General features: G+C 41.7%; 1 protein-coding gene across 6 annotated transcripts in view; it reads left to right on the forward strand.

Moving 5' to 3' along the window:
• NRG1 (neuregulin 1) overlaps positions 1-23,429 on the forward strand; it is a 1,111,639-nt gene that overhangs the window by 809,993 nt on the left and 278,217 nt on the right. The window lies entirely within an intron of this gene.

The following is a 23,429-nucleotide window of genomic DNA, read 5'->3' on the forward strand; positions in this document are numbered from 1 at the left end:
ATTCTCTGTGTTCTTGCCTCTTTCTCCTCTAGTTGATGTCTACATGTCCAAAGTTTCCAGGGCCTCATTCTCTTCACTTATTGCACCCAGTCAGATGGCTTCGAGTACCATCTATCTACTCTTGGCACCCCACAGTCCAGTCCTAGCTCCTGTCTCCCCAAACCCCAGGCTCATGGGTGTGCTAGGCATCTCCATTTAACAGAGTCAACACACAACTACAACCTTCCCCCCCAACCAGCTCTTCTTCTGGTCTTGTCACCTTGGTAAATCCTACTGCTGTCTACCCAATTCCTCAAGTAATGGGGTAGATAGCAGTTACTCAAGTCAAATAGCTGGGAGTTCTTCCTCTCTTTCCCTCACTGTCTCCCCCTGCCACATCTAACCCATCAACATATCCTATAACTTCTAATTCCAAATATTACCAGAACCCTCCTGACTTTATTTTGACTTCTTCTCCTTAGCCTGAGGCATTATAATCTCTTGCCTAGTTTCACAACAGTTTCCACATTTATCCTTCTGATTTTACATTTGTCTCCTCCAGTGAATCGTCCATAGGACAGCCAGAATGATCTCTTTAAAATATAAGTTAGATTATGCTACTCTCTTCTTTAAAGTCTTCCACAGCTTTTCACTACATTTAAAATAAGATCGAAACTCCTTCTCCTGACCCCTATTTGATCTCATTCCATATCACTCACCCACTTATCTACTATACTCCAAAATCACTACTTTTATTTGTTGCTATTCCCCTACAATGCCAACTTCAGTCCCCAGGGCCTTTGCACTTGCTATTGTCTATAACTATAACACTTTCCTCTAAGATCTGTGGAAGGCTGACATCTGTTATTAAACATCATACCCTCAGAGTGTCCTTCTCTGATCTCAGTCCAGTGAACTTCAGAGCACCTTATGTTAATTATATGCAGAATATTTACTACTGTCCACTATTTTACCGATTTATCTTTTGCCTTCTCCTTTTACCTCCTAGCCTTGAAACAGAAGATAAGCCCCATGAGAGGAGGATTTTATCTATGTTTTCATGATAATAATTCCTGCCCTTGAAAGAGTGCTTGACACATAGATAATCCTCAATAAAGGTGTAGAATTAATTAATTAAAATCATTAGAAAACATGACCTAAAGCAAGTCAGGCAATATATTTAGCTTATTGTTCATGCTAATTAATAACACTTTGGTGACTGCTTATCTGTATATGGCAGTCTCATTTCTTACAGAGCTGACGAACAAACAGGTGCTGTTTTCACAGATGAAAGTAACTTAACATTTAACTTGAAGTGAGCTGTGGGTCAGGAGCAGGTCTAGGCTGTAAGCATTAAGAATCACTGCAGCGATCTGTTGAAACACTTTCTGGGACGACTTGCGTTTAACTATCTGTCAAAGTTTGCAATTTGAGAGCAAACATAAGTGAACCTGAATGCCTTTCAACTTGGAACACTTGATGCTGGAAAATCACCTCGATTTCACTCTTTGCTAGCTAGATCTACTCATCCGTTAGTTTCAGGGCCTGATTCATCAGTTTCTATAGATCCATTTATAATCTCAGTCAGCATTTTGCTCTGCCAGCCCGTGAAGAAAAGTGGGTAGCTGCAGCCTTGGAAAACAACAACAGCAACAACCCCTGTTTCTCACTGATTCTTTCAACTAATTCCAAGAGCACAATACAATAAAAAGTGATATCTCATTTTCTCAGTCCTTCATTTGAATACAGAACATATTCTACTTCCCTGCTCTTTTCTTTTTGCCCTCACTGTGAGACTTATCCAAGAAATAAAGAAAAGCCAAACATTCTATTCATAGGCAGAACACCACCCCAGCATGAGACCTGTGTCTAGATGGTAATAGACAATACATCCCAGCAGACTGTATTTTTTTTTACAGATCTAAAAAAAGGTGATGACAGCAAGTGATGCAGGATTGCTGAACTTTTGAAGGCAGTGCTTATGAGCTCAATGACCATTTTGCATTTTTCCTTTTTCTCTGAAACAAAACTTTCTCAGGATTCTGGCTCTGATTGGTAGATAACGGAAGACGATAATGGATGATGTCTCTGAGGCTCCTGCCCTTCAAGTTGACTCAACTTGTCTCAAAATCATGCTACATACACCTTATCTAAAAAATCTCTTTTAAAAGTTAAGTCTGATATAAACAAGAAATTTCCATATTATGGGAGACTGGTTTGCAAAAGACGTGTCTTCTGATCTAATGTCAACCATAGTCAACAGAGGGAACTTAAACAAGTGCCATCTACAACTACCTATTAGACTAAGACAGCTGCTGTTTATGAGGAAGGAGCTGTTTTATGTGTTGTATTCAGCAGAAGGGCTTAGAGGAGCTATCATCAAACTACTTACCTTTCTCTGTATCTAGCTTCAAGTAAGCACCCTGAAAACCTACTGTGCCCTTTCAATATTCAGTAATCTAACCGACTATTTTAAAATGACCCAATCTCTTAAACTATCAAATAGGTTACATAAAATATCCTTGGGTACGTTTCATCTACCCCTCCCGGTTTTTCTTGTTTCTGTTCCTGTTTGCTGCTGAACCTCGCTACGAGCATTTAGAATTGATTTGCTTCCTGGATGGAATATTGTATCTATTTTTTTTTGCAAATGCATATCCTGATTATTCATTTCTTCTGGTCTCATATATTATCTACAAGAGCCTCAAGACCGAGGGGTGCCTGGGTGGCTCAGTCAGTTAAGTGTCCGACGCTTGATTTTGGCTCAGGTCATGATCTCACCGTTTGTGAGTTCGAGCCCTGTGTCACGTTCTGCACTGACAGTGCAGAGCCTGCTTGGGATTCTCTGTCTTCCTCTCTTTCTCTGCCTCTTTCTCTGCCTGTTTTCTCTCTGTCTCTCTCTCTCAAAATAAACAAATAAGCTTTAAAAAAAGATTAGGGGTGCCTGGGTGGCTCAGTCAGTTGAGAATCCAACTTTGGCTCAGGTCATGATCTTGCCGCTTGTGAATTCAAGCCCCGTGTCAGGCTCTGTGCTGACAGCTCAGAGCCGGGAGCCTGCTTCAGATTCTGTGTCTCCTTCTCTCTCTCTCTCTCTCTCTCTCTCTCTCTCTCTCTCTCTCTCTCTCCCCCCCTCCCCTGCAGGTGCTCTGTCTCTCTCTCTCTCAAAAATAAGTAAACATTTTAAAAAATAAAAAAATCTTTAAAAAGAGACTCAAGACTGAAATAACTGAGCAGTTTCAAGTTATACCCTATAGAAAATTTAGAGCTCTGATTCTGGTTCCCATGCTACTTGATTTCTAAAGATTCCCTAAACTCCACTTGGAAGTCTGTGTCTTGTCCCTTTTTATATTTGTGTTTACTCACACTTTGTATTGTTTTACGTCTTAATAGTGAGGAACTGCTATTCTCATCAAACTATTGGTATGAATAAGTGAAGTCTTAATATACTACAGAGAAACAGCAGATAGCTGTATTCAATAATTTCTGGACGGTAAACGTGTTACATCTAACCTACTGACTTTAAGTACAGCATGAACCTAGGACAAGAAACGATACTTACTTCCTGCTTATAACCACAGAGTTGGATGAAATAGGGGGGAGGGGGAGGTGAGATGATATTTGAAGACCAGGAAAAATTTAGGCTGGATGAAAGACTTTCAAGGTAAATATTCACTCTCAAATGAGAGATTTACAGAGATGTTAGGGGCCCCTCTTACAGAGATCTTTACTGTCTTTTCTTACACGTGGCATCTGTATATGCTTTTGAATCCTAACGCTTGAATGAGGTTTAGAAAGTTAGGTGCTTCAAGACCAAGGTGAGAAAAACTACTAGCTTTCATCTTCCTCTTCTCCATTCCCACCCTCCCCCAGTACTATCTGAAAACTCTTTAAATGTGAGCTTTTGAGGAAATCCCAGGATCAGAGCTAACTTAGCCAACTTGTTACTGTTAATACACCATTGTTCGTATCATCCAGATAGAGTTGACGAAGACACGCGCGCACACACACACACGCACACACACACTCCTGTAACTTTTTCTTTTTCTGTCCACTTTCCTCACATTTTGCCATGACAGCTCTTCTTTTTAGGTAATATTGTCCACATGTATAGCACTACAGCTCTTCAATTGTTTCCTGTTACTTTTATATAGAACCAAAAATGAAAATCAGAGTACCCAAAGACCTGATGAGTATGGTGTGGAAGCTGCAGTTCCCACAAAAAGCCACGAGGGGCACACTTCATGAGAATGCTGGCCCCCCTACCTACCTTGAAGGGACTGACCAGGCACCTGTACTTTACCCACCGTGATGCTAGTGCCACTGCCAGGGCACTATTGGCACCCACTGGAGTCTGGACCCGCACCGAGCAGGGAACATGCAGAGGCCGGGATGTATGAATGGCCACAGGCTAGCTGTAGGCACCTCTCAGGGACCATGTGGGTTGCAACCTTGGGTGGTGAATCAAATGGCTCAGGAAAAGACTGTTTCTCTACCTTAAGTGTTTTAGTAATCATATGAGCATACAAATGCATACCAGCTGACTATCATCTCTGCATATAGCCATAAGTATCTTACATAATTACCCCCTTACGCGCCAAATCTGCTACCTATTGATGATCTTCATAAATTATAGATTTTTTTTCTTTTTGGTGAAAAAGGAACAAACTAATATCAGTCCAAAGTCAGTCGGCTACAGGATGAATCAATAAAGTTATCAGGACTTGAATGGTCCTAGGAAAACATTATGCCATCATTTCATATGTCATTTTAATACATGTACAAATAATGAGTCATACTTGAGAGACTATAAGCTAGCTCTTCACCTGGACATCTCAGCACAGGCCCTCTGTAGCATATTATTCCATTGGTTAGAAAAACTGTTAGTATTGTGCTAGCGAAGATGGCAAGGACAAAAACATGATATTTCTTGTTCTACTGAGAGGGATTTTAAACATATTTTTAACCACTAATTGTCCAAGAAGCGTGATCTTAAAGCATACCGGGTCAGGGGCCATCTAGGTGGCTCAGTTGGTTGAGCGTCCGACTTTTGGTGCCAGCTCAGGTCCTGATCTCATGGTCATGGATCAAGCCACACGGCCAGCTCTGTGCTGACAGTGCAGAGCCTGCTTGGGATTCCCTCTCTCCCTCTCTCTCTGTCCTCTCCCACTCATTGCTGTTTCTGACTCTCTCAGAAATACATGAGTAAAATTTTAAAAATACGTAAAAACACTTAAAAAAAGATACTGAGTCTGATAAATAAATAATTAATTAATTAAAGCTGAGTCTGAATAAATAGCTTATGTAATAAAATTGCGACAGAAACAAAGGACCCCAAGTAATCTTCCTTTAAAATTTAACATCAAGGGTGCCTGGGGTGACTCAGTTGGTTAAGCGACTTTGGCTCAGGTCATGGTCTCACGGTTCATGAGTTCGAGCCCTGCATCAGGCTCTGTGCTGACAGCTCGGAGCCCAGAGCCTGGAGCCCGCTTCAGATTCTGCATCTCCCTCTCTCTCTGCCCCTCCCCCGCTCACACTCTGTCTCTCAAAAATAAATAAACATTAAGGGGCGCCTGGGTGGCGCAGTCGGTTAAGCGTCTGACTTCAGCCAGATCACGATCTCGCGGTCCGTGAGTTCGAGCCCCGCGTCGGGCTCTGGGCTGATGGCTCAGAGCCTGGAGCCTGCTTCCGATTCTGTGTCTCCCTCTCTCTCTGCCCCTCCCCCGTTCATGCTCTGTCTCTCTCTGTCCCAAAAATAAATAAACGTTGAAAAAAAAAATTTAAAAAATAAATAAATAAATAAACATTAAAACATTTTTTTAAATAAATAAAATAAAATATAACATCAGTTAAGAAAAAATAACATCAGTTTAGAGAAAACTTACTGACAATTGTATGACCCTATTATTGGTGCATTCACTTATTGATTCAACAATTATTTGCATTCACGTTGCATAAATGTAGAAGGTAATAATATTGGAAAAGTGCTTCAAGAGAATTACACCAACAGGGCTGTAAAATGTGGGAGAAGAGTGAATTTGGCAGAAGTTTCACATAGAAGTTACCTGGTGATCAAAACTTAAGGATCCAGGGGCGCCTGGGCGGCTCAGTTGGTTAAGCGTCCGACTTCAGCTCAGGTCACGATCTTGCAGTCCGTGAGTTTGAGCCCCACGTCGGGCTCTGGGCTGATGGTTCAGAGCCTGGAGCCCGTTTCAGATTCTGTGTCTCCCTCTCTCTCTGCCCCTCCCCCATTCATGCTCTGTCTCTCTCTGTCTCAAAAATAAATAAAACGTTAAAAAAAAAAAAAAACTTAACGATCTGGGCAAAGGTAAGTGGCACCCGAGGCAGGTTTGACATGGTGGCTGAACACTGCTGTGCTTGGACGTAGTTGTATCCATATGAGTGGGAGCTCCTGTGGGTAATTTTAATAAAAATCTAATTCATTAATTAAAATTAAAAATACAATAGCCACAGTCCTCTACTAACTACAGAAAATTGCATATCACCTCTCTGGGTTTTAATATCTTCTTTATAAAATAAGAGGCTTGTATTAGGAAAAGAAATTTGTTTTAATGTTTGTTCATTATTGAGAGAGAGAAAGAGCATGAATGGAGGAGGGGCAGAGACAGGGGGGTACAGAGGATCCGAAATGGGTGCCGTGCTGACAGCAGCGGTCACGACAAGCCTTGAGATCATGACCTGAACCAAAGTCAGACACTCAACCTACTGAGCCACCCAGGCTCCCCTAGAAAACTTTTAATCCTAAATTCCCAAAAGTCAAGCAGAGGAAGTGAAACTGTATGTGCTGGACACCCTGTTTCCTTCACGTGGGTTTTTTTTTTAATTTTTTAACGTTTATTTATTTTTGAGATAGAAAGAGAAAATGGGGAAGGGACAGAGAGAGAGGGAGACACAGACTCTGAAGCAGGCTCCAGGCCCCATGCTGTCAGCACAGAGCCTGACGTGAGCTCAGACCCACAAACCGTGAGATCATGACCTGAGCCCAAGTTGGACACTTGACCAACTGAGCCACCCAGGTGCCCCTCCTTGACGTGGGGTTTAAGCATTTTCTTTCACTTGCCGCTTCAGAGAACCCAGTGTTCGGTTGTGTTCCATCATTAAATTCTGAGGTCAAGATTCTGAAGTGCTTGGACATGTTCATGAAAATTAAATCCCACAACAGCCTCTAAAAAGGAAGCACCAACCTGAAGTTACTTTAAGTTGAATATGAATAGGAAAAGTGATATTAAAACTTAGAATTTATTACAGTCAAATAACTTTTGGTGTTTGCACTTTATCTTCACATGCATCCCCTAATTTAAGCTCATTTTAACCTTATGATGTAGCCAGGACAGGACTGTTTCCCAGATTAGGAAACTGAGAATAAGGAAATTGTAGCATCCAGCTTATGGATCAGGGCTTCACTCACGTTTTAGAATCCCACTCACTGTTCTTTCACAAAGTCCTGGAATTACCCCAGTTCTAAACATCATCTTAAGTGAGAATACCAAATATAAATAATGTTCTTGTCGGAAAACACAGTTTGTGAACATAGAGATGTTAATGCTACTGTGACCCATGCTTTAAATAGACTGTAGGAGATGGTTTCATTTTTCATTTAGACAATGTATGAGATGTTCATTCTGAAGAGGTTCTGTCACTAACTAGTTGTATGACTTGTCCAAGCCATTAAGTCTGTCCAAGTCTTGGCGTTTTATTACATATTGTCATTGAACCAGAACTCACTGACATCTACACGATTTCCAGCTGTAAAATTCTAGAATCCTGAGGTTCTCAAATGTTTATTTCTTGCTTTATTATTTTTATTTTTGTTAAAAGATTTATTATTTTTTTAATTTATTTTTGAGAAAGAGAGCAAGCGTGCACGTGCACGAGCAGGGGAGGGGCAGAGAGAGGGAGAGAGAGAATCCCAAACAGGCTCTGCACTGTCAGCACAGAGCCCCACCTGGGGCTCAATCTCAGGAACCGGTGAGATCATGACCCGAGGGGAAGGCAAGAGTCGGGTGCAGAACCCACCAAGCCACCCAGGCACCCCTATTTTTCTTTTTATCAAACCAAGTGATACCAGGGGAGATGGCAACTTTAACAATGAAAAGTCTGCCATATGCAAGGAAAGGGTGTTCACCTGGCCCACCAGTAGCCTCTCTGTAATTAGTAACAGTTTTGCAGGATCGTCCTTGCCATCGTGTCTGCCATCACACCTAAAGCCATTCCTTTCTCTCTCTCTCTCTCTCTCTCGCTCTCGCTCTCGCTCTCTCGCTCTCTCTCTCTCTCTCTGGGTTTTTTTGTTTGTTTGCTTGTTTTGAGAGAGAGAGAGACAGAGAGAGAGGCTCTCATGCCTGTGTGTTAGCTGCAGGATTCAGCCTAGGGGCCAAAAAACTGAATGTGCCTTTGAACAAATGCACTTCTTCAAGGAAAAAAGGTTGTTGGGTATATTCCTGGCCTTTGCTGACAGTTGCCTTTCTCAAAGTGGTGAGCAGGCCATCAAGGAGAGACTATTTTTTTTATTTTATTTTTTTACATTTATTTATTTTTGAGAAACAGAGTGAGACAAAGCGTGAGCGGGGGAGGGGCAGAGAGAGAAGGAGACACAGAATCTGAAGCAGGCTCCAGGCTCTGAGCAAGCCATCAGCACACAGCCTGATGTGGGGCTTGAACGCACCAACTGTGAGATCATGGCCTGAGCCGAAGGTTGGGCGCTCCACCGACTGAGCCACCCAGGCGCCCCAAGGAGGGACTATTTTTTTTTAAAACAGTTTCTCTGAGAGGATATGACTACAACAAAGACAATTAAAAAAAAAAAAAAAACAGTGAGCTTTTTGGAAATATGTATTACAATTTTCCAAAGCGCTGACCTAGCAATTGCTATTCTGAAAAACAACTTCAAGAATATCTTTTTATACAAAGCATTTTCTGGACGGTGATGTTCAGGACAGTATTATTTATGAACAAAAATAGATGGAAATAATGCCCATCATTATGGAAATAGTTGTATAAAATATAACATACATTCTCCTTTGATATTATGTGGTCATGTAATCAAGAAAGGAAATAGTTCTGATAGATTGTCAAAACAACAAAACACAATATTAAAAAGTATAATTAAAAATATTTGAAAAGTTAAAAAGTGTATTAGCAAAACAAATACATATAAGAAAGAATGATTAACAATGACCATGTTGGGGTGATAAGCCTTCCAGTAATTTTTATTATCACTTTTTCTCTACTTCTGTATATTCCAAATTTTCTCTGGTGATAATAACTATTACTTTAGTTTGGGGCACCTGGGTGGCTCAGTCGGTTAAATCCCCAAGTTCGGCTCAGGTCGTGATCTTGCCATTCATGGGTTTGAGCCCCATGTCCGACTCTTTGCTGACAGCTCAGAACCTGGAGCCTGCTTCGGATTCTGTGTCTCTCTGTCTCTCTCTGCCCCTCCCCCACTCATGCTCTGTCTCTCAAAAACAAAAATAAACATCCAAAAAAAAGTTTTTTAATAAAACATAAAAACATATATCCAATGGCTGGATGATTACTCATGGCATCTGAAATGGCCTGTGAATGTATCCCTGACTTCTGATTACAACACTGACACTAGTCTTGTTACAGGAAGTAACTACTCCAGGCTCCCATTTCCTCAAAAGGAAAGTAATTTTAGTGGTTATTTGGCAAAGCAGTCAGCTAGCTGAGAAAGAAGCAAAGTTGTCTCCTCCAGCCCCTTTCACAGCCTTCTTCCTAGTCCTGGAGCCCAGACGCGTGTGTGCTGTAGACCAGAGTTCTTGCACAGACTCTGCTAGTGTGCATGTCTTACAGGTCTGTCCTGGACTAGATCTTTCCATAGATGCCGAACAGAATACAACGCACACCTCGTCCAACACACAGCTGCTGCATGAGACAATTTCTTCCTAAGCATGGGAAATTTCTTCATACAGCTCAATTTATGGAAATCACTTATTCATTCAAAAAGCAATTGCTGAGTTCCTAGTAGGGGCCGTATATTGTGCTAGGGTAGATAGAAAGATGAGCCCAATCAAAATCCTTTTTTCAGAGAACAGTGTAGGGGTAAATCACACACTCTGCATAAATACAAGTGGGTACGAGGCACAGGAGAGACCCAGTTCGAGGGCTGTGGAAGCCAGAAGCAGTGTTGTGTGAAAGGTCAATGGCGTTAGAAAGGGCCTGAAAGAATTTATGGTCTGGCTCCTTCCACCCCAGCTCTGCATATATGCTAGACTTTGAGATTGCCAATTCTCTCTCTTTTCTACATGAAATTGTCTAGCGCATAGAGCTTCCACAGTACTTTCTAGGTACTTTGAAAATCCCAGCGATAAATATGGACTCAACACAAAAGCTTCCAGGAAGCTGTCTTGTTGGCCCATCTTAGAGCAGGCAATAAAGAAAACACATTAAATAGCATGGAACACTCTGGGGATTGCAGCCCCCTGCCTCCTAATCCCTCAGTCCTTTCTCCCTTTATTGACTGACTAGTCACACATTTAGCCTTCGCATCACACTTAGCCAACCATTAGAGCAAAAGAAATGACTTTCCTGCAAGGGGGCCTGGGGGGGGGGGGGTCTGCTGGGGATACTCACTCTTGGAGATAGAAAGTTACAGGGACACAGGGTAATTAGGGTCCAGTGCTTTAAGGGATAAATCTTGTTTTTCTTCCTAGCTTTGTCTGTTTGTAACCTAAGGTCAACTGAAGTTAATTCTTTTCGTTGGTGCTTGAGAAAACTCTTTCAGTCTGTATTTTTAGGCACAAATCTTATTCCAACTTAAAAAAAAAAAGCCCTCAGAACAGTTACTTGACCCCCTTTAACTTATAGGTGCCTTCTCATTGTTTTTTTATCACCCAGACAGACATTACTCTTCCTACAATTTTGGCCTAACTATTCAAGTTAGCTTAACTTCCACCTCTGTTGTTAGCATTTCTTTGAACAACTTGAATGTCTCTTATTTCCCTAAAAAAAAAAAAGTATATATTCTTTCTAGAGAATTTCTTCTTAGGTACCTTTCCAACCACTTTGAGTCACATCAGAAAATGACCTTTCTCTTTTCCACTTGTTATTCTATCTACCCTGTTCTCTGAGCTGTCACTCACTAACATCTGTATTAGAGCAATCTAGTATATGATTTTGTTTATGACACGAAGTACATTCTTGTACTGAGAACCCAGGAGAGGGTCTACTATCTTCACACCAACAATATTTATTTTTATTTCAAAATATAATGTTTATTTTTGAGACAGAGAGAGAGAGAGAGAGAGAGAGAGAGAGAGAGACAGAGCATGAGCGGGGGAGGGGCAGAGAGAGAGGGAGACACAGAATCTGGAGGAGGCTCCAGGCTCCAAGCTGTCAGCACAGAGTGGGACATGGGGCTCGAATCCACAAACCATGAGATCATGACCTGAGCCGAAGTTGGGCGCTTAACTGACTGAGCCACCCAGGTGCCCCTGAAGTTTCTTTTCCAAAGAATTACCTGGGAGACTAAGTACCAGGACAGACTATGAATGAGGTGTTGAAGCCACTGAGAAAATCATTCATTCATTCATTCATTCATTCATTCATTTGCGGATACCTTCAGAGCACCGTGCTAGGACATACGGACAGAGAGGTGAAGGCAGAGTAGATCCCTATTCTAGCACAGCAGCCGAAACCAAAAGGGAGTGAAATTATCAGAGATGATCCTGTACGTAGTCCTCTTCAGATAACTAACCAGGCTAATGGTGGAGGTGATATAGAAGTCTAAGCATGGCACAGGGAAAACTCAGCCCTAACTTCTCACATCTTTGGGCAATTTAGATTGATATAGGCCAAGAAGTGATGTGATAGATACGTGGTATCATCTGGAGAGTCCATTTTCCATAATGATGAAGACATGGAAGATATCTTTACAGAAAAAGTATCTATTTACAAAGCATTGGAAGGAGAAAAGAGAGGGTGGTAAAGTGGGTGAGGGAAAGACACAACCACAAAAATCCCCACGCTCTGACCATAGGGCTCTAAGTGGAGAATGCCATGGATGTTGGGCCAAGTTTGGGGCCACAGGAAGATGAAAACTTGTGCTGTTCTTGTTGGTTATCATGCACAGGCTGCAAGATGCAATGTAATTAACATTCCAAAGGCCAAAGTCCAACTGAAGGAGCTCAGGTGACCACACCATCACGCACCAGCTGCAGGGTGTAGGTGAGGCATCTAACCTCTATAAGCCTCAGTGTCCTTGTGTGTAAAACAGAGACCAGGGACACCTGGGTAGCTCAGTCAGTTAAGTGTCCGACTTTGGCTCAGGTCATGTTCTTGCGGTTTGTGAGTTTTAGCCCCACATTGAGCTCTGTGCTGACAGCTCAGAGCCTGGAGCTTGCTTTGGGATTCTGTGTCTGCCATTCTCTGTGCCCCTCCCCCACTTGCACTCTGTCTCTCCATCTCTCTCAAAAATAAATAAAACATTTAAAAAATTTTAAACAGAGATCATAATTGTACCAATGTGATCTCATTTCAAATTTCTTAAGTTTATTTTGAGAGAGAGTGAGGGAGAGGCAGAAAGAGAGGGAGAGAGGGAATCCCAAGCAGGCTCCTCACTGTCAGCACAAAACCTGATGTGGGGCTCAAACTCACAAACTACGAGATCATGACCTGAGCCAAAGTCAGATGCTTAACCAACTGAGCCACCCAGGCGCCCCCCGAGTCTGATCTCATTTTAGTGACGATTATATAAGATTGTGCCTATAAAGTGCTTCACTGAATGCCTGGTTCATATAGTAAGTATCAATAAAAGTTTGCAGGTATTGTAAGTTGTTGGGGAATGAAATGAGACCCTCGAGATGCTAATCTTTGAGGGGTCAAGGATGCTAAGTGAAGTGGAGGTACACAAGATTTAGAGAGTCATGAAGACACATGAATGAAAGGATAAGAGCAAAGAATTAGAAAATGTTCAACCCCCTCAGTGTGGAAAATTGACTCTAACCCATTTTACTCATGTCTAACCTGATTCAGCCTTTTCATTATTTTTTTCTTTTCTTTTCTTTTCTTTTCTTTTCTTTTCTTTTCTTTTCTTTTCTTTTCTTTTCTTTTCTTTTCTTTTCTTTTGTTTTCTTTTCGGTCATAAGTACTTTCCCCCCTCCCAACAGAATATAAAAACTAGAATTCCTTTGGGATGGGAATCCGAGAGAGGGCGGGAAGGTTGGAAACACTACTTGTGTTTGAGGGTACCAACCTTGTCCTAATATTTGTGAGATGTACCTTACTGGATCTCTCCTCAGCAAAGAAAATACTCCACAGTTTAAGGAAAGAACAAGTGCCGCATTCACCTCACATTGCCAGTGATCCCTAGTTAATGAAAAAGTTTGCCATTCCAATGGTAAAATTCTTTCTAAAACTTACTCTTGGTTCCATCACACAAACCACAGAACAGAGAATTGCCTCCTTCTGCATTTAGCCATTTGCTTTAAGTGTTTTTCCTTTCTTTTCTTTTTTCTTTTTCTTTTCGTTTTTTTTTTCTTTTTCTTTTCTTTTTTTTTTTCTTTTTTCTTTTTCCTTGCTTTAAAAATAGTTCTCACCACCCTGTGGAAAGATCTACCAACTGCAGTGAGAATGAGTCTTGATTTTTAATGAGCTGGATTTTAAAGAGATGAACTCAAGTATAGTTTGAATTATTTTAGAAATTTTGCTTTGTTGATTGACACACTATTTAACTTGCCACCATATTGCTTCTAGGAATCTCTTTTTTTGCTTTTAGGAATCGCTTTTAGGAATCTTTTATAACCTGTCTCCTTGCCCTCATTAGATCTTTACAGATGTCACCAACACTTAGAGGCATTGCCGCCTATAGACAGGCAGACAGCTATTTCTCTGCAAGCTGTTTTAGTTTGACTCCGATCGATAGGCTTATCTTTGCTTCTATTCAATTATCTTTTTTAGAAACAATAGAATTCTTCATCTCTGAGACATAGTGGATGAAAGGGCACACTGTCTTGACCTGATGCTTCTTTTATTTCAGAAAACCCATTTTCTAATCACTTTTCCTTGTACCCAAGTGGGTGTTATTTCCCTACATTTTATAATTTGTCACCATTTGCATTTTTGGTGGATTGTTTTGAGTTGAGTTTTCTGATAAGAAGGTTGTGGTTATTGATCAGTCACCATCAGTTATGGTACCAGGCCAGTGAAAAGTACCCTTCTTTCTTGACTGCATTTAGAAGTGCTCATTTTTTACTCAAAAGAGGTGATCCAACTAGAATCTACTTGGGTTTAGTAAGAGAAAACAAACAAGTAAAAAACATTTGAAAACAAAGGCTTATTCTTTTTTAATCGAAAAAACATCCTATCAGACAGATTCTGTACTGTTAAATAGTTAACATTGATCGTATTGGGGGTAAAAAAAGATTGTGTTGCTTAAAGTCTTCTCTTGAGTCAACCTACCTTCTCAGCTCCAAAAAGTGTGTGTGGAGGGGATGATTTTATTAACACTTTTAAGTTCTAGATAGTTATTTGACTATTTGATGGCCAGCTTTAGGGATGATGCTCAAAATTTGGAGACTAGCTATGAACAGAAAGCTACCAATGAGAAAGAATGGAGAAATTGGTCGTAAGTGCCCATGAACACACTCTCATGCTTTCCCTTACAGGCACATGATTGAACTTGTCCAGGTAACATCCCATCAGGTATCTCCACTGCTTTAAAAAGTCACTGTAATTTCCACATGGCTTACCAAGGGATAAATTGTGGTGTAGAGAGAAAGAAGTAGGAGGTTATTCCCTAAGATTCTGACCTTGAGGTCTCGGCCTTTATCCTTGATTTCCTCTCATACCAGTCCTCAATGAAATATATTTAGTACACATTCATCTTCTTTTAATGCAGTTTTCTTTGCTGAAATCGTGTAAAGGACACCAAAAAGAGTTAGAAGATTGTGTTCTCTGGAGGCCTGTTTTTGTGACCTTGAGTGAGAGTTGATTTTTCTGGCCAAGGTTTCTTCACTTCTAGGTGAACATAATCATAGCTACTCTGGAGGCTCAAATGGAACGTCTGGGGGCATGTTTTGTACTTTGCAATATGCACCTTAGTAGGATTTTTATTGTTGTTTGTTTTGTTTTGGCCTCCCTTCTTCCTCCACCCCGCCCCGCCCCCCCCCCCCCCCCCCCCCAGCGCCATAGAGAAATGCTGAGGCTGCGTGGGAAGAAGTGAGAGCCATCTGGTGAGGATGACACATGAAGTCCATATTTGTCGAATGACTTCTCCTTTTCAATTCTGCTACTTACCAGTTTCTCCTTGGACTTCTGAGAGTGTTCCCTCTGTGTGTTTTGTCCCTCTGCTGCTTGGGAGATACAAGTCTATTAAGGACAAATGGGTGGGGGAATTTAGGCTATAGGATAAAAGAGAAAGAATGAAGTCTTTGAAGATGAGTTTGAATCCACTTTGACCTTAAGCAAGCTACATCATGACTGAACCTTTTTTGTCACACTGAGTTGTTGAAGGGATTAGAGATGACACATTACATGTGTACCCTAGTACACAGGAGGGCTGGATAAATGGGTGGTTAGTACCCACCTGCTTATTACTATCACTATTTGAAAAAAAAGACAGTATTTTCCGCACACAGGATACTCACTAAATTTTATTTTCCTTAGTGTACAGAGATGGGCTTTTAGAACAGGAATGGTCTTTAGAGGCAATCTAGCAAGTGACATCGAATTTGGTTGTTAATTTTACAGATGAGGAAACTAAAGCCCTAGAACTAAAAGTCATCCTTTTCCTTTAAAATATATAAGTAACCCCAAATCTTGGACTAGAAAGCCAAAGTCACAATCAGACTCTTTCCATGATAATATAGTATTTAATAATGCTCGGTCTTTCATTTTCTGGTTTCATCCTGGATTCTAGACCCAACCAAATCTCCCTGTTGTCCTCTGACCCTCATGTACCTGATTACGGAGAAGCTTGGTCAGTCCATCTTCAATGGTTTCCTCAGGCTTATAACACCCTGGCCTTCCATTCATATATGTTCTTTTTTGGCATCCTACCCTGGACACAACCCTACTGAGATGCCTTTTCATTATATATGTATATATATTTTAGTTACTTACCAAATGCATTTATAGTAATATATTCCTGTACATTTGTAACAGAGGACAGTTCTGATGAACACAGAATGTTCTCTCATATTCTAGGTAAAAGAATCATGTGAAATTAAAATAAAAATTTTATTTAGAAGAGTAATCTTGAGTATCTGTACACTTAATCTAACAGTCTTGCTCATCCCTCAAAACATTCTGGGAACTCCTTGCATTCTCTGGCTTGAGGAATGACTATGATGAGAAGAAGGGCTTTTTCGGGAGGCAAGGAGACTGATAACATTAGAAAGCAGATTCCAGAATCCTAAGTTCACACTCTCTCTCACGAAGTCTCTATTCTAGAGTCACAAAGATACTCCCCAAAATATTCCCCTCCCTACCAGGTGCCCATGATCCTTCTTCGGGTTCTTCCCAGTAACTGTTTTCAGTGTTCTTCCTGCTTCCATGGCTGCAGTTTTACATTATAGAACAGGTCCTGTGTGGCAGGGATGATACTAGGTGCTCTACAAATGTTGTCTCATTTGATTTTTGTGAGGATTATTGGTTTATGCATGCAAAGCACACAAAATTGCTCTCTAGTGGCACAGAGTATTAGCACTGAGAAGACTTATTGATAACAATGTTTCCCTCCCTAGAAATCCAGTATCTTTAATTTTTTGGCAGTAATTCTCCCTCCCTGCTTCTTGGACCTTCCTCGTCACCTTGTTAAAAACCCCAAGGGTCATCAGCTGCTTCCTCCGCCCCTGCCATCTCGCCAAAGGTCCCTGGGCACCACTGCTTGACCTCTTCCTTAGAAAGTTTCTTCTAATACCGCCATCTTTTTACTTGTAATTCGTTCCTGGTTTAAGAAGAAATGTACTGCTGACTGAGAAAGTGTGGCAGTTGGGGGAAAATGAGACTTAGGTGTTAAATAAATCTAAGCTCAAATCTTGGTTCTGTCACAGTTGGCACGATCTTAGGCCAGTTAAATCATTTGACAATAATAATCATTAATGTCACAGAACACTTACTGATTGTTATAGACGAGGCATTAAGTTAGGTGATTTAAGTGGGTTATCTCAATCTGCTCTCTGGTTTTTAATCTCTGTTTTCAAAAATGAAGACAAACATGCAGGTATTGTTGAGGAATGGTAAAAATTGAACGGGTACCATCAGGGTCCTGAAGAGTGGAAAACGTATTCTGTGCCCCAGCGTGTGGAAATCAGGGAAATGGAAATTGATTTGAAAAACGTATGTGACCAAAATTGTGGAAAAAGGAAAGTCTGCTGAAAAAGATACCTCTTTCTCTCTGTGCAATCAAGGACAAATGGAAAAATGAAGAACCAACTGCATGGAGAATAAGAGCGAGGCATGTGCAGAATTTTAGGATTGGACCTAAGAGAGCAGAGGGTCATGTATGAAAGAAATAATTCATTCTGCCAGGGTCTTCTCTGCTGGTGCTATCTTCTTTCATAAGCTATCAGGTAATGAATTACGTTTTCTCCTTTATGTGCTCACAGGCACTAAGAATACCATGGATCCCATACAATTACAGAAAAGTTTCATTTCAGGAGGACAAAGGGGACGTTTCCTTCTGACTTATATTGAGGCAACCATGATGACTGTGGACAAAGATGAGCACAAACTTTTATGGGTGGGCACCAGGCCATTTCTTTTCTAGAGGGTCTATAAGATATTTTCCATGTTCATTTTGATGCAAGAAGCTATCTGTTCTGTAGGACTGACTCTTTTGGCAACACATGAGAATTACCAGTGATTATGGCTTTTGCTACTCTCTATAGTAACTCCCCTCATTTCCTTCAGTCTTTATATATGACCTGCTGTAAATATTGACAGTTATGTTGTTGGAAAAAATAACACAGGGCAGCTTTTCTTAAGCTCCAAACTGCATTTCGTGGTTAATTGATTGGCCAGCTGGCCCTGCCGTCTCTTGACCTCTACAAGAGCCAGCAAGATTGATGGTTTCAACAGCCTTTCACGGTGCACTGAAGCATTCAGATCCATCTTTTGTTATTTGGGAAACACTAAGTTCTTATGTAGCACATTATTTAGATGGATTCCGGGGCTGATGAGTTGGGAGGCAGGCAAATGCCCAACTGGAAGACAATGTCTGTAGATCAAAGGAGCCGAAGAGACAGAGAGTTCATAAAATGTGAATACAATTCCAGGGGAGGATTGATGATTATGGAAGCAGAAAGCCAATCAAGTTAAATATTCATTCCAGCAACAAGTCCGATCGCCTCACTGAGACCCATCCCTCCGCGAAGTTTCCTCAGCTTTTCAAGGTCTACACAAGGAAAGAACAAAGCCGTAAAGGATGCTCTCATTCCGGAAAGCCGGCTGCAAGATGGCATGAATCAGAGGTCAGCAACTACCACTGAGAGTTCATCGCATTCGACCCATAAAGAATAAGTCTCAAACTCCAGTTCTGCAGGAGTGGTTTAGCGTCATCAACACCACTGAGCCCTAATGAATGTGACAATGTAGGATTATTGGGTCATTTCCTCAGAAACTTTTTTTCTCCCTAGAAATAAAACAGAACTGAAACTCATGTCCTAAATGTTCCATTTAGATTTTCACATATGAATGTCATGGATCAGGTGATAGAAAGGTAGATTAACAGGAAAGACCCTGGAAGATAGTGTCTTATTTCAAGAGCATAATCATAATATTATGATTACAAAATACTAGATGTCTATGTTTAAAAAAAACTGTTGGCTTAATGTTACCGTCTGTGTCTCTCAGTTGCCATTTAAACATCTCAACTTTTAATGACTTTTAGGAGTAGGTGAGGTGGGACAGTGATAGCGGAAGAAAGGATAAAAAGAAACACTGAATCCTAAAAGTAGGGCTGGATGGTTAAGAGTGATTAATTTAGTCTGTGGTCTCTTGCAGTATGTGGTTTAACTCCCTGTACAGTGTAGGGAATAAAATGTCTCAGTTTAGTTGTTGGTTTGAATCTTGTAAAAAATCCTAATAGAGATAACTTTGTTCCACTCGGTTCCTTTTTGCTTAGCTTGCTGAGTTATCCTGACCAACGACACCGTCCAATACAATAGACACATTGGAGATTTGGAAAATCACAACATGCAATAAATCTGTGTATAATTCTTACCCTCCACAACAATTGAGGAGTTGAAATTGCCTGATCTTTTCAAGTGAATGTTGCCACTTTGACCCAGGCAAGCAAGAGATAAAACAACAATACCAACCAGCAGTTTCAAGCATCCTTGTGCTGCATAATAACTCAGCAGTAGGCTTTGCTAATGGTGTTTATGAGCTGCCAGGCTAGGATTGGCCCTGAGGCAAGGAGGCATTTGCCCAGTGGGCTCCTTCTGTGTGGGGGGCCTTTTTGCAGCCTGGGGGCCCTTTTAGGTGACTCTCAGCAGGAGCGGTCTCTGCAGGCCAAGGCCTTTTGCAGTGAGCTAACTGTGTTCAATTATCACTTTAAGGTCCATGCAGCATTCAGAATGTTTTAGGACACCAATATAATACCATAAAAACTATTATGTAGGGCAGGACCTCCTCTATGCCAGGAGGTCATGGCTGCTGTTTTTTTTAGGTATTATTTATTTGATGCCATCAGTGGAAATTAAACAAACCAAAACCAAAGGTTTCCCAAAGTTTACTCAAGATCATCATATCCTAAAATCAAGTGGCCCTATAAAGTAAAGCTCAGTAAGTCAACCATGGGCCATGAGATGAGTAAAGAAGTAGCTTATATACAAAAGAAGACAAGAATAGAGACATGGTGATGGCTAAACACAGGCAAATGAAGCAGTAATTGAGAGCCAAGCTTTGGACCATCCAAACTGTCTTTTGACCTTAAAATGATACAAAATATTCATGAGTTCACATTAAAGAAGGAAATCAGCAATGCTCAATATACTTTAGGTTTCATTTGACACCCACAACTGAAACTACCTTTTAGGGGTATGTGTATTCACGTCAGCAAAGAATGTAATTGAGTTTGGAAATTATCTCCAATGCTACCTGTTCAGACCTGTGATTTCAGCTCCCTGTTGTACTGTTGTACTGAATTCTACTGGAAAGAGTTCTCATGATGGTATCTGTTTACCAAGGGGCCGTGCCCACATGCTCTAAGGTACTGAGATAAATTGTAAATCTGTACCTAATTCACATAAAACATAATTTTAAGGGAAATACTTGAGAGACAGATCCTGGCTGGGTGCCAGGGAATCTCAGGCAGGTTCCCAGTCTCTGTAACTTGTGGAAGCAATGGAGTCATTGAAATTGAACAAACTGAACCCAATTTATTCGTCACAGTTTAAAGGGGAGGAGAGTCAGGGATATGGTGCAAACGAGGGGCGGCACACTCGGAGGTCAGAGGATTGTTGCCTTTTATAGCTCTTCACTTATTTTTTTTTCTAATTATTATTTGGTTTTTGGTAAAAGAAAAATACAACTTTTGATACCTCTGTAAGGTCCATCAAGGATGCATGAGATCTGTCCAATATATGTCCAAAATTCTGGTGAGTTTAGAGAGGAGGTGAAAAAAGGATGAGGAAGATTTAAGAAGGTCACTACCTGAATCAGTGAACAAAATCCCATTAGGCCCCTCAATACAAGGAGGATACATCTGGGGGAAACAGACCCCCAAATCCCAGCCTTTGAGGCGATGGGGCAAGATGGCAGAAGCGATTACTACGAACGCAAGGCAATGTGGGGGAGTCATAAAAAGGAGGCACGATTGTGGTCTCCAAGATGGCACACCCGAGGCCCCGTCCGTCTGAGAGGCCGTTTGCAAAGTGGTTCGGTTTACGGAGCCTGGAGTCAGGCTGCACAGATACCCATCTCAGCTTTACCACTAACAGCTGCCTGACTTTCTCTGCTTTCATTTGTCATCTTTACTATGGAGCTGAGAGTAGTCGGGAATAGTTGCTATAAGGATTAAGTAAATTGATACAAAGGGCTTAGAACAGGGTCTGGTGGACTTTCTGCTGCATCAGGAAATTGTCTTGATGTTGTCTTCCAGTTGTCCTGAAGACTGAGTTGGACGAGGATAGGGAGGCACATCTCACTCATCAGTGAGAGGTGTCAGTGTCGGTGGGAACACAAGGAAGGGGAAATGCCTGGCCTGCCTGGGGCAAGGAGGGGAGGATCAAGAAGACCTCTAACTGAGCTTGAACCTTCTAGTGAGTGTGAGAGCTGGGATCAGGCCATCAAGACCCCTGAATACTAAGACAGGGAGTTTCTTTTTTATTCTCTACGAGAATTTTCCACATCTCTCTTCCTTTGAAGACAAAAAACGGTGCTGTGTGAGTAACAGATGACTGGGTATGACTGTGAACAGAATTAAGCACCTGTGATCAAATAAAATTCACAACAAAATTGATTTATCACATTAATGATATGCATAGTCAAATAATAACCAGGTCTCCGGAGGAAGAATCCTGATGTATATAAATACTCTTCTCGTGGTCAGCCGAAACTATCAACGTGACGTCACTGAACAGGGAGTTGGGAAGAGAAGCTGGCATATCGTCCGCTCTCCTGAGCAGGCGTGAGTGGGTGCCGGCTGGCAGGAGCAAGCCTCCGCATTGCACTTGGTCTCCACACGCATAGGATGAGCTCCTTGAAAGCAGTGACTACACCTTATCCTCACATGCCTCACACTAGGCACCTAATAGTTATACTATATGTATGTATATGTGTGCAGAGGACAAATCATGTGTAGATACATACTTCCATGTACAAATACAGATCTGGAAAATGGTTGTGACTGGCATTGCCTTCAGAGAGCCAACCCAAATCCTGGGTTTGTTTTCTTTATTTGTTTCCAGTATCTGTAAATAGCATCCGTGTTGGAGTGTCCCCTGTTTAGTCTTTGCCCATGGATGACACATGCCAAAAATCAAAAGCTTCCCATATCCTCCTAAACAGGTCGAGGCTGAGGGCCTTGTGCCCCGAGGGCCCTGTTTGCCAGAACCAGCCTGTCTGGACCTTCCTCTATTGTTCTGCTGTGATTAGGAAGGGACAGCTCCGGTGCTGTGGGTCATTCTGTCCCACAACCCAGTCCCTTCCTCATCCACTAGTAAGGAGCAGGGGCAGAGTCCTGACAAGAGGAAATGCATGAGCAGGCAGAAGGAACAGGAAAAGTGAGATCAAGGTCCCAAGCTTCTTTAGAGTGTTGAGACAGGAGGATGGAAGCGGGGGGCCGGGAACAGCTGCAGACAGATGGGCTGAACTAAAGCTCCAAAAACATTCCTCTTCTCCATCAGGAGTTCTCTAAGCCAGGTCAGTGTTAGCACGCGACCCTTGCCATTTACAGCAAGGCAAAGGGGCAAAATGACTAATTTGGGGAAAGTGCTTGATCTAAGGGGAGAGGAGGGTGCGCAATGCGAGACTTAGGCTGTCTCAGTGGCATCATCCTGCAGCCCCCTGCCTTGCATGTGGTACACTCAGTTCATGTCTGGATGACAGTGAGGTAGCTCCAAGGGAGCCTGTAACTGTGTATGAATGTGTGTGTGTGTGTGTGTGTGTGTGTGTGTGTGTGTGTTGACTAGGGAGATGAGAGAGCATTTTTTTCCTCAGAGATTCCAGTTTTTATAATTCACTGTCCCATTATCTTCCATACATTTCCGGCTAAATCTTGCTTTTCCTCATTTGCAGCCTGGCTGGAGGTGCCCTTTATTCACAGAGGGATAACAGTTGACTCCCTGAGATTAGAACATATTTTAGGAAGACTCCCACAGATTCTCCACGCCTCTTGCCTCCAAAAAGACAGTCACATAGTAAACCAAAAGAATTATCGTGCTAGCAAGGATTTCAAGTAATCTGACTTCTGCCTCCATTTCCAACCTCTTCTCTCACCACGAATGTCATGTTCGCATTCTCCTCTTGTCCCTTACCCTGGATTCAGAGCCAAGTGACTATTTCTACTTCCCGTGCTCAGTATGCCCCACAGTTGCTTATGTCTGAGGCCCGCATCCTGCTCCTTATAAGCCTTTTCTAGAATGTGCTTCTCTCCATCTGCAAACTTACAGTGATCTCTTGTGAAGCTCCTTGAAGGCAGGGTCGGGGACTCTGGCTAGTCTTCTTTGTATTTCTGATTTAAGCACAGGCATGGAGGGCTGAATGTCTGGTCTCTCAGGTGGATGGCATAGCTGTCATGTCAATTTCCTCTCGCTGCTGTGAAGGGGAGAAAAGGTGGGGAGGGGCCTCCAGAAATAACTTCATCCCTTTCACAGTTTTTTATGACTGCCCCAAATGTCCTCTGCCCATAAGAAAGCATGGGCAGAACCATAGAGCTTCAGGAGAAGCCCTTTGAGTATTTGATTCAGGTGGTAAACAGAACAAAAACAGTCTAGAGCACCAAGGAAACCATCTGGCTTCTGTGCAAAACA

This window comes from Felis catus, chromosome B1 (genome assembly GCF_018350175.1).
Source record: "Felis catus isolate Fca126 chromosome B1, F.catus_Fca126_mat1.0, whole genome shotgun sequence".
Lineage (NCBI taxonomy): Eukaryota > Metazoa > Chordata > Mammalia > Carnivora > Felidae > Felis > Felis catus.